The following is a 10,503-nucleotide window of genomic DNA, read 5'->3' on the forward strand; positions in this document are numbered from 1 at the left end:
GGAGACCTTATGTGAGCTGCATTCCAAGCTATGCATCGCAATGCACCGAGTCTCCGTTGTACTATTTATTTTATTCTGTCTTATTACATTCGGGACATATGTTGTATTTTCATTATATTCCTTAGAAAATACTCATGCACTTGTGACACCAGGTTTTTTTTTGGGGGGGGGGGGGGTTTTCTACGAGTTGTTCGTTGTTGTAATTGTGTAAATGTTATCATTTACTTTATAAATTCTATTTTATACCGTTCAACTAAGGAAAGTTATGATTTTAAAATACTAAAATGAGTAATTAAGCAGATAAATCACCGTTGGCTTGCCTGACAGCGGTGTTAGGCGCCATCACGACCTTTTGTGGATTTTGGGTCATGACATATTTGTTGTATTTCGTGGTAAGGAGTCGAGATTATATAAATGTTGGTTGAGCTAATATGATTGTTGCTATCGAGGGTAGCTACTTCCAAGCTTTCCAATGTTTTGATGAAGCCTTAGAAGCCATGATTATTGCATGTTTTCTTTGTTCATTATTTTATGAAGTTTATGACTTAAGTATATCTTCTTTAGCATTCCTGTTTGAGCCAAATTCTTCTATGTAAAAATCTGCATTTGGTAGCTTTTGTATTAATCTGCATTTCGTTAAAGGGGCCGCCAATGGTTTGGATAACGGAAAGCAAACAATGTTGAGTAACATGTTCAAAATCTCAAGAAACACAGTGTTGTACATACATTATATCACGACCCAAAATCCAACTAGTCGTGATGACACCTAACCCAACCCGCTAGGTAAGCCAACTAATAACTATCCAATTCCAATAATATTTAACAAGATAATTAAGTAAAATAAAATATATAAATCTTATACATTCACCAAGGACTGGTAGTACAAATCATGAACTTCTAAGATTAGAATTTAAAGTTGGTATGAAATAAATACATTATCTATTCGAAATATACATAAATAGATTTTTATGAATCTAAGGCTACCATGAACAAGAGACAGCTACCACCGGAACACAGGTACATCTTCAATTCCAACTCCCATCGATCACAACAACATCATCAACCAACATTTTCACGTAAGGTGCAGAAGTGTAGTATGAGTACAACCGACCCCATGTGCTCAATAAGTAACAAACCTAACCATAGGTTGAAAGTAGTGACAAGCTAGAACAAAGGTCGGGTCCAACACCAATAGATGATAACAACCCATAACAACGTAAAGTAAATAATAAAAGAAGTAGCTCAGAGATAAAATACTTAGCTTAATCATGCTTGCCTTTCAAGTATGTCAGTGAAAACCTAAGTTGTTCACCGAAGTCGCCAAAAATGTGAGTAAGTTTGAAAACATAAATTTTTCCCAAAAATCCTTTCAACAATAGATAAGATATTCCATTTTCCTTTCCAGATAGCAAGTGTAAAATACATCTCTATTCCCATATGTCAATAAGTGTGAGAAGTCATGAATGGCGTGATATCGTACAACATGAGAAAAATACATCTCTATGCCTGTATGTCATGTGTGCATGTCAATGTAATGTATCTCATAGAAGAACTCATGTACTCACACTCTCAGAATACTCAATCTCACTGTCTCACACTTTTCACTCATCATGCTCAATCACTCGGTACTGTATATGGCCAATCCGGCCCAGGGAAGATCCATCCCGAAATATATACATCAACTGACTACCAGTCACTCAGTACCGAGTAGGGCCGATCCACCCCGTGGGGAAGATCCATCCTCAGGTATAAATACTTCAGACAAGATCCATGTCCAGGGAAGATCCATCCCTCAATATAAATCAACCGCGCTCACTAGGGGAGTGTGCAGACTCCAGAGGGGCTCCTTCAGCCCAAGCGCTATAAACTGCACGGACAACTCACGTGCTATAGTATCAATATCTCAGAATCAGGCCCTCGGACTCACTCAGTCATCAATCTCTCCAGTCTCTCGGGCTCACAATGTCATAAAACTAGCCTGAAATGATGATATGATGTATCAATAAATAACAAGAGAGAGTGAGATATGATATGCAATGAATGGACATGACTGAGTATGAAATTTCAATGTAAGCAAATAACTCAACGGTAGTAATGACCTTAGTGGGTCCCAACAGAATAAGCATGTAGCCTAGACATGGTTTCTAACATGAATCACAGCTCGATAACTCTAGTACGTAGAGATTTCATGATTACATATAAGTTTAGGTAACTACACAGTACTATAGAAATAACGGAGTCACAGTTCACACGGTGCACGCCCACACGCCCGTCACCTAGCATGTGCGTCACCTCAACACCAAACACATAACATGTATAGTCAGGGTTCATAACCTCAGCTCCAAGATTAGAATAGTTACTTATCTCGAACAAGCCGAATCCAATGTCGAGCAAGCTAAACAATGCTCCAAAAATTTCATTCTGCGTGTATCGACTTCTGAACAGCTCGAATCTAGTCATAATTAATTTGATTCAGTCCACACAACTTATAGGAATTAATTCCATATCAAAATACTAATTTTTCCCACAAAAACCAAAATTACACTAAAAAATCGTTAGTGGGGCCCACATATCGGAACCCAGCAAAAATGACAAAATATGAACTCTCATTCAACCACGAGTCCTACCATGCCAAATTTATCAAATTTCGATAACAACTCGACCTTAAAATCCCCAAATCTCAATTTCAAATCTCTAGGCCCAAATCCTCTAATTTCATCTCAAAAACAAGTAATCTAGTCGAATACTCAATGATAATCCAATATTATTGACTAACAATGGTCACAAGTGACTTATCTCAAGTTTTCCCGTGAATTCTCTCTGAAAAATCCCGCAACCACTCAGATTTTATTCTGTCCAGGGGTTTTCGCATATGCGGCTCACTAAGCCGCTTCTGTGGTTCCCGCTTCTGTGGCTTATTTTTCTTATGCGGACAAGAGGTCCGCTTCTGCGGCCTCATATTTGCAGAACCCAAGCCGCTTCTACGATGAGACCCTTCCACTCTCACTTGCGCTTATGCGATCAACTCATCGCAGGTACGAGTCCGCCTCTACGGTCCTGCGTGCGCACTTGCGACCCCTGCCCTTGGCAAGCTAATTCCGCTTCTACGCAACCAAGCTCGCTTCTGCGAGCTCGCACCTGTGGTCCCTCATGCGCAGGTGCGAAGACACCAACAACAGAAAAAATTCCAGCATTTTCTTAAGTCCGAATTTGATCCGTTAATCGTCCGAAACTCCCCCGAGGCTCCCAGGACCTCAACCAAATATACTAACAAGTCCTAAAACATTATAAAAACTTAGTCGAGGCCTCAAATCACATCAAACAATGCTAAAACCATGAATCATACCCCAATTTAAGCATAATGAAACTAAGAATTTTCAACTTCTACATTCGATGCCGAAACCTATCAAATCAAGTCTGATTGACCTCAAATTTTGCACACAAGTCATAAACGACCTAATGGACCTATTCAAATATCCAAAATCAGATTCCGACCCCGATATCAAAAAGTCAACTCTCCGGTCAAACTTCCAAGCTTAAATTTCTATTTTATCCATTTCAAGCCTAACTTAACTACGGACTTCCAAATAATTTTCCGGACACGCTCCTAAGTCCAAAATCACCATACGGAGCTATTGGAATCATCAAAACTCTATTCCGAGGTCGTTTACACATAAGTCAACATCCGATTAATCTTTTCAACTTAAGTTTTCATCTTGGAGACTAAGTGTCTCAATTCATTTCAAAACCTCACCGGACCCAAACCAATTATCCCGGCAAGTCATACAACAACTGTAAAGCATAAATTGAGCAGTAAATGGGGGAACGAGACTGTAATACTCAAAACGACCGGCCAGTTCGTTACATTCTCCCCCACTTAAACATACATTCGTCCTCGTATGTGCCAAGAGTTGTTTCCAAGCCATCAAATCACTATTCCATCTTACCACGCACGTACCCGGGGGTGATCCCACACCACCCTATTCTATATAGACCTGACAATACAATATAATTGAAGATCATTACTTTAACTTTAGTATGTAAAACTTAGAACCCAAATTTCCAACATCCAGAATTCTTTTCAAGACACAAATCTCACATCTACACACTGTATGAGTCTGAACAAGCTGTGTCAAGCCATAACCATAACCCCAGATAAAATCACATAACATACTACATAACTCGCAAGCTCACAACACCATTCCCGATCACAGTAACTACTCCAAACCGACCAAGTACTAGTATTAAACCTCATATCAAGCCAAACCTCATTCCAAAAGCTTCGTACACTGCTGGTAATAAAAGAAACAAGCGGAATCTCATAACCCCTTATCAGATCAACAAGTCATCGAGCTCTCTCACCCCAACCAGAACTATAATCTCTTTCTTAGCCGACTTTCAATGTCATCCTCCCAAATATACCGTAGTCAAACCTGATAGTACCCATTCTAGGTCCAATGACCATATGTTATTAAACATAACTATCCCACAGACACGCCACTCCAATATAAATCAAGCCACAACTGCGCAATCCGGGTACCCAAAAATGGAAATTGTCTCAAAGAAGAGAACCATATTGCAAGTTCAACAAGCACCACCACAACTGCAATGCTTTAAGATCATCATATATAATAGAACCAAGACACACGAATCTAATAACGGTAACCAGCTTTTCTAGAGTTCACATTAATATCAACCGCATGACATGGTCACTGTCACGACCCAATTCTCACTCCGTAAGACGTCGTGATGACACCTAGTCTCTACGACTAGGTAAGCCTAACCAAAATGCGAAAATAACAAAAATGGAAGTAAAACTTAACAACTAACTGCAATAGATAACTAAATAACTGGTAACAATGCCGCTCGACATGTACAATAACCAACACTCTAGTAATACACAGTATTTCCAAAATCCGAAACATCATAAGTCACAACCTACATAAAGAAACTAGTATCTCTATACACCAGAGTCTAATAAAAGAAGTACAGAAGGTAATTGACATAGGGGAGAATAGAGGAGGACTCCGAGGTCTGCAGACGCGGTAGATATACCTTGAAGTCTCCAAACTGTCATTGCTCTCTGATGACGTGGCTGATAAGAAGCACCTGAATCTGCACACAAAACATATACAGAAGAGTAGCATGAGTACACCACAACGGTATAGAGTAAATGCCAAGCCTAACCTCGGCCGAGTAGTGACGAGGTCAGGGGTTAATAAGAGACTAGAATTTAACAAAAAGGAAAACACAACAAAATAGCAGTACAACACACAGGGGTTAAGCAGCAGGGGATCTCTCGAGATACTATCTCATAGTTCCAAAGTAAATATGCAAAGAGATCTTCCGAGGAACCGCCCCGTAGTCTCAAAAGTAAATGTGTAGGGAGAACTCCCGAGGTACCGCCTCGTAGTCTTAAAAGTAAATGTGCATGGAGAACTCCCGAGGAACCGCCTTGTAGTCTCAAAAGTAAATATGCAGGGAGAACTCCCAAGGTACCTCCTCGTAGTCTCAAAAGTAAATACACAGCTCAAGCCGATAAATACAATAGTTAACAACAAAAATTCTACAGTTAAGACTGATAAAGGTCAAGGAGAAACAGGAAAATCAAATAGACATGCTGCACAGAGTTCAAATAAATAGTTAAAGCACGTAGGCATGCGATATTAGACTAAACGGGATAACTACACATGATGGTATAACTCAATTAAGATGAAAACAAGTTAATACTCAGTAAAAATTGGGTTTTACAATAAATAGCCCATGTACGCACTCGTCACCTCATGTACACGACGCTCACCTATCACAACAGTACCAAATCCTAAGGGGATTCTTTCCCCCACACAAGGTTAGGCAATCCACTTACCTCGAACCAAGCTCAATCAATCCGTAAGAATGCCTTTTCCTCGATTATCCGACTCTGAATAGCCCAAATTTAGCCAAACGTAATTACATATCATAAATTCAACTATAATAGACTAATCTAATTAATGAAATTAACACTTTAACAAGAATTTCGAAAATCGTCCTAAAAGGTCGACCCGGGCCTATGTATCGGAATCGGGTAAAAGTCACAAAATATGAACACCCATTCACTAAAGTCCAACCATACCATAATTACCAATATCCGACATCAACCCGACCCTCAAATCCTCAAATCAAACTCTCCAAATCTCTAGCCTCAAACTCCCAAATTCCACCATAAATACACACTAACTAGGTGGAAAATAAATGGGGAAGCAAGATTATTGATAAAAAATAAGCACAAGGGACTTACCTCAAGAAATCCCTCGAAAATGCTCTCAAGAAATCGCCAAACCCGAGCTCAAAATGTTTCAAATGAGCAAAAATCGCGAATCCTTGCTTTTAAGTGTTCTGTCCAGCATTTCCGCTTCTGCGGTCACCTAGCCTTATCTGCGGCGTCGTAGAAGCGACAACATTCCCGCATCTGCGATTCCTTCGTTCATGCGGTTGACTCTCCAGAACCTGCGGTACTCCCACTTCTGTGGTCTAAATAGATGCGCACCCACCAAAACGTCCTCTTCTGCGGACAGGCCTCCCCAAGCACTCGTCCGCTTCTGCGATCAATCCCCCGCAAAAGTGACTCCGTTTTTGCGGCCCTAACACTGCACCTGCGACCACTGGCCAATCCCCCTAGCCTTGCACATGCGCCCCATTGCTCACACCTGCAGGCTCGCACCTGCAGTCAGCCTTGCGCAGGTGCGATTACACCAGAACCAGCCCATCACCAGAAACGTTTCTAAGTCCAAAAATGATCCGTTAACCATCCGAAACTCACCAGAGGCCCTCGGGACCTCAACCAAATATACCAACCAGTCCTAAAACTTCACACGAACTTAGTCGAGCCTTTAAATCACATCTAACAATGCTAAAAACATGAATTACATATCGATTCAAGCCTAATGAACTTCAAAATTTCAAACTTCCACAACCGATGCCGAAACCTATCAAACCACGTCCGATTGACCTCAAATTTTACACACAAGATATTCGACATTTTGGACCTACTCCAACTTCCGCAATCGGAATCCGACCCCGATATCAAAAAGGTCCACTTTTGGTCAAACTTCCCAAAAATTCAACTTTCGCCATTTCAAGCATAATTCAACTATAGACCTCCAATTCACAATCCGGACACGCTCCTATGTCCAAAATCACCCAACAAAGCTAACAGAACTAACGAAACTCCTTTTCGGAGTCGTCTTCACACAGTTCCAACTATGATCAAAATCCTAGAACTTAAGCTTCCGCTTTAGGGACTAAGTGTCCCAAATCTCTCCGAAACCACAAACAAAACCTCCCGGCAAGTCACATAAGCAGAAAAAGATACGGGAAAAGCAGTAAATATGGAATCAGGGCTACTACTCTCAAAATGACCGTCCGGGTCGTTACATCCTCCCCCTCTTAAAACAATCGTTCGTCCTCGAACGAGCATAGAGACATACATGATGTGGTGAAAAGATGAGGATAACGGCTGCACATATCATGCTCGGTCTCCCAAGTAGCCTCCTTGACCAGCTGACCCCTCCACTAAACCTTCACGGAAGCAATGTTCTTTGACATTAGCTTTCGAACCTGCCTATCCAAAATAACCACCGGCTCCTCAACATAAGATAAATCATTATCCAACTGGACTGAGCTGAAATCCAACACATGAGACGGATTGCCGTGATACTTCCGGAGCATAGAAACATGGAATACTGGATGAACTCCTGCTAGACTGGGAGGCAAGGCAAGCTCATAAGCAACCTCCCCAACTCGCCGCAACAATTTGAATGGGCCAATAAACCTTGGGCTCAGCTTGCCCTTCTTCTTGAACCTCATAACACCCTTCATGGGCGAAACCCGGAGCAAGACCCGCTCCCCAACCATGAATGCAACATTACGAACCTTCCGATCCGCATAACTCTTTTGTCTGGACTGGGCTGTGCAAAGTCGATCCTGAATTACCTTAACCTTTTCCAAAGCATCCTAAACCAAGTTTGTGCCCAGTAGCCTAGCCTCGCCCGACTCGAACCAAATCACTGGAGACCGACACCGCCTACCATACAGAGCCTCATACAGTGTCATCTCAATGCTCGACTGATAACTGTTATTATAGGCAAACTCCACCAATGGTAAGAACTGATCCCAAGAACCTCCAAACTCCATCACACACACATGGAGCATATCCTCTAGTATCTGAATAGTACGCTCGGACTGTCCGTCCGTCTAGGGGTGAAATGTTATGCTCAACTCTACTCGAGTACCCATCTCATGCTGTACGTCCCTCCAGAACTGTGATGTAAACTGCGTACCCCGATCAGAGATGATGGATACCGGTATGCTATGAAGCCTGATGATCTCGCGGATATAAACTCGAGCCAGTTGCTCAGAAGAATAGATAGTCATCACAGGAATGAAATGAGCTGACTTGGTCAGCCTATCCATAATCACCCAAACTGCATCGAACTTCTGTTAAGTCCGTGGAAGCCCAAAAATAAAATCCATAGTGATCCGCTCCCATTTTCACTCCGGAATCTCTAACTTCTGAAGCAATCCACCTGGCCGCCGGTGCTCATACTTTACATGCTGGCAATTTAGACACCGAGATACATACTCCACTATGTTATTCTTCATTCTCCCCTACAAGTAATGCTGCCTCAAGTCCTGATACATCTTTGCGGCAATGGAATACCGCGAACTGTGAGCCTCCTGGAGAATCAACTCACGCAAACCATCTACATTTGGCACACATAGCCTACCTTGCATCCTCAGTGCACTATCATCTCTAATAGTGACCTACTTAGCATCACCGTTTCCTTAAGGAGAAGCAGATGGAGGTCCTCATACTGATGCTCCCTGATACGATCATAAAGAGAAGGCCGAAAGACTACACAAGCCAATACTCGACTCGGCTCAGAAATATCCAATCTAACAAACTGGTTGGCTAAGGCCTAAACAACGAATGCCAATGACCTCTCTGCTACTGGTAGATATACTAAGCTCCCCAAATGCTCCGCCCGGCGACTCAAAGCATCGGCCACCACATTGGCCTTTCCGGGATGGTACAAAATGGTTATATCATAATCTTTAAGCAGCTCCAACCACCTCCACTGACGCAAGTTAAGATCCTTTTGCTTGAACAGATGCTTCAAACTCCGGTGATCAGTGTAAAGCTCACATGGGACACCGTACAAATAGTGCCGCCAAATCTTCAAGGCATGAACAATAGCTGCTAACTCAAGGTCGTGGACAGGATAGTTCTTTTCATGCACCTTCAGTTGTCTGGAAGTGTAGGCAATCACCCTACCTTCCTGCATCAACACCGCGCCGAGACCAATCCGCAATGCATCGTAATATACAGTATAAGATCCTGAACCTGTAGGCAATACCAATACTGGGATGTAGTCAAATCTATCTTGAGCTTATGAAAGCTCTCCTCACACTCCTCTGTCCATCTGAACGGAGCACCCTTATGTGTCAAGCCTGGTCATAGGTGCTGCAATAGATGAGAAACCCTCTACAAATCGACGGTAATACCCAGCCAAACCAAGAAAACTCCGGATCTCCGTAGCTGAGGACGGTCTGGGCCAATTCTGCATTGCTTTCACCTTCTTAGGATCCACCTTGATCCCCTCACTCGACACTTTGTGTCCCAAAAATACCACTTAGTCTAGCCAAAATTCACACTTTGAAAATTTTGCATATAACTTCTTTTCTCTCAAGGTTTGAAGCACAGTCCTCAGGTGCTGCTCATGATCCTCCCGACTCCGGGAGTACACCAGAATGTTGTCAATAAAAACAAGGAAGAATGAGTCAATCTATGGCCGGAATACACTGTGCATCAAATGCATAAATACTGCTGGGGCGTTGGTCAGCCCAAATGACATCACAAGTTAGTGACCATACCGAGTCCTGAAAGCAGTCTTCAGAATATCTGGCTCTCGAATCTTCAACTGATGATAGCCTGAACGCAAGTCAATATTGGAAAACACTCTGGCACTGTCACGACCCAAAATTCCCACTTTCGGACCATGATGGCGCCTAACATTTCACTTGTTAGGCAAGCCAACGTTAGAATAATATTATCCATTTTTAAAACAATTTTTAAAATTATTAATAACAAAGAACAATTGTGGAAGTAAAGTCTGAAATATAGTGAATAATCCAAAAAAAAACAACGGTGTCTAAATACCATCTCAGAATTGGTGTCACAAGTGCACGAGCTTCTAGAATAAATAAAATTAAAGGTTTGAATAAAATAAAGCTGTCTAGAAATAAACACACAGCTAAAGAAAAATAGACGGGGACTTCAGAACTACGGACGCCATGCAGTTATACCTAAAGTCTCCTCTGAGTAGCTGAAATATGAGCAAGTCTATGGCACGCCGCTGGGACCAACTCTGAAATCTGCACAAGAAGTGCAGAGTATAGTATCAGTACAACCGACCCCATGTACTGGTAAATGCTGAGCCTAACCTCGACAAAGTAGTGACGAGG

Source organism: Nicotiana tabacum, chromosome 17 (genome assembly GCF_000715075.1).
Source record: "Nicotiana tabacum cultivar K326 chromosome 17, ASM71507v2, whole genome shotgun sequence".
NCBI classification, from domain to species: domain Eukaryota; kingdom Viridiplantae; phylum Streptophyta; class Magnoliopsida; order Solanales; family Solanaceae; genus Nicotiana; species Nicotiana tabacum.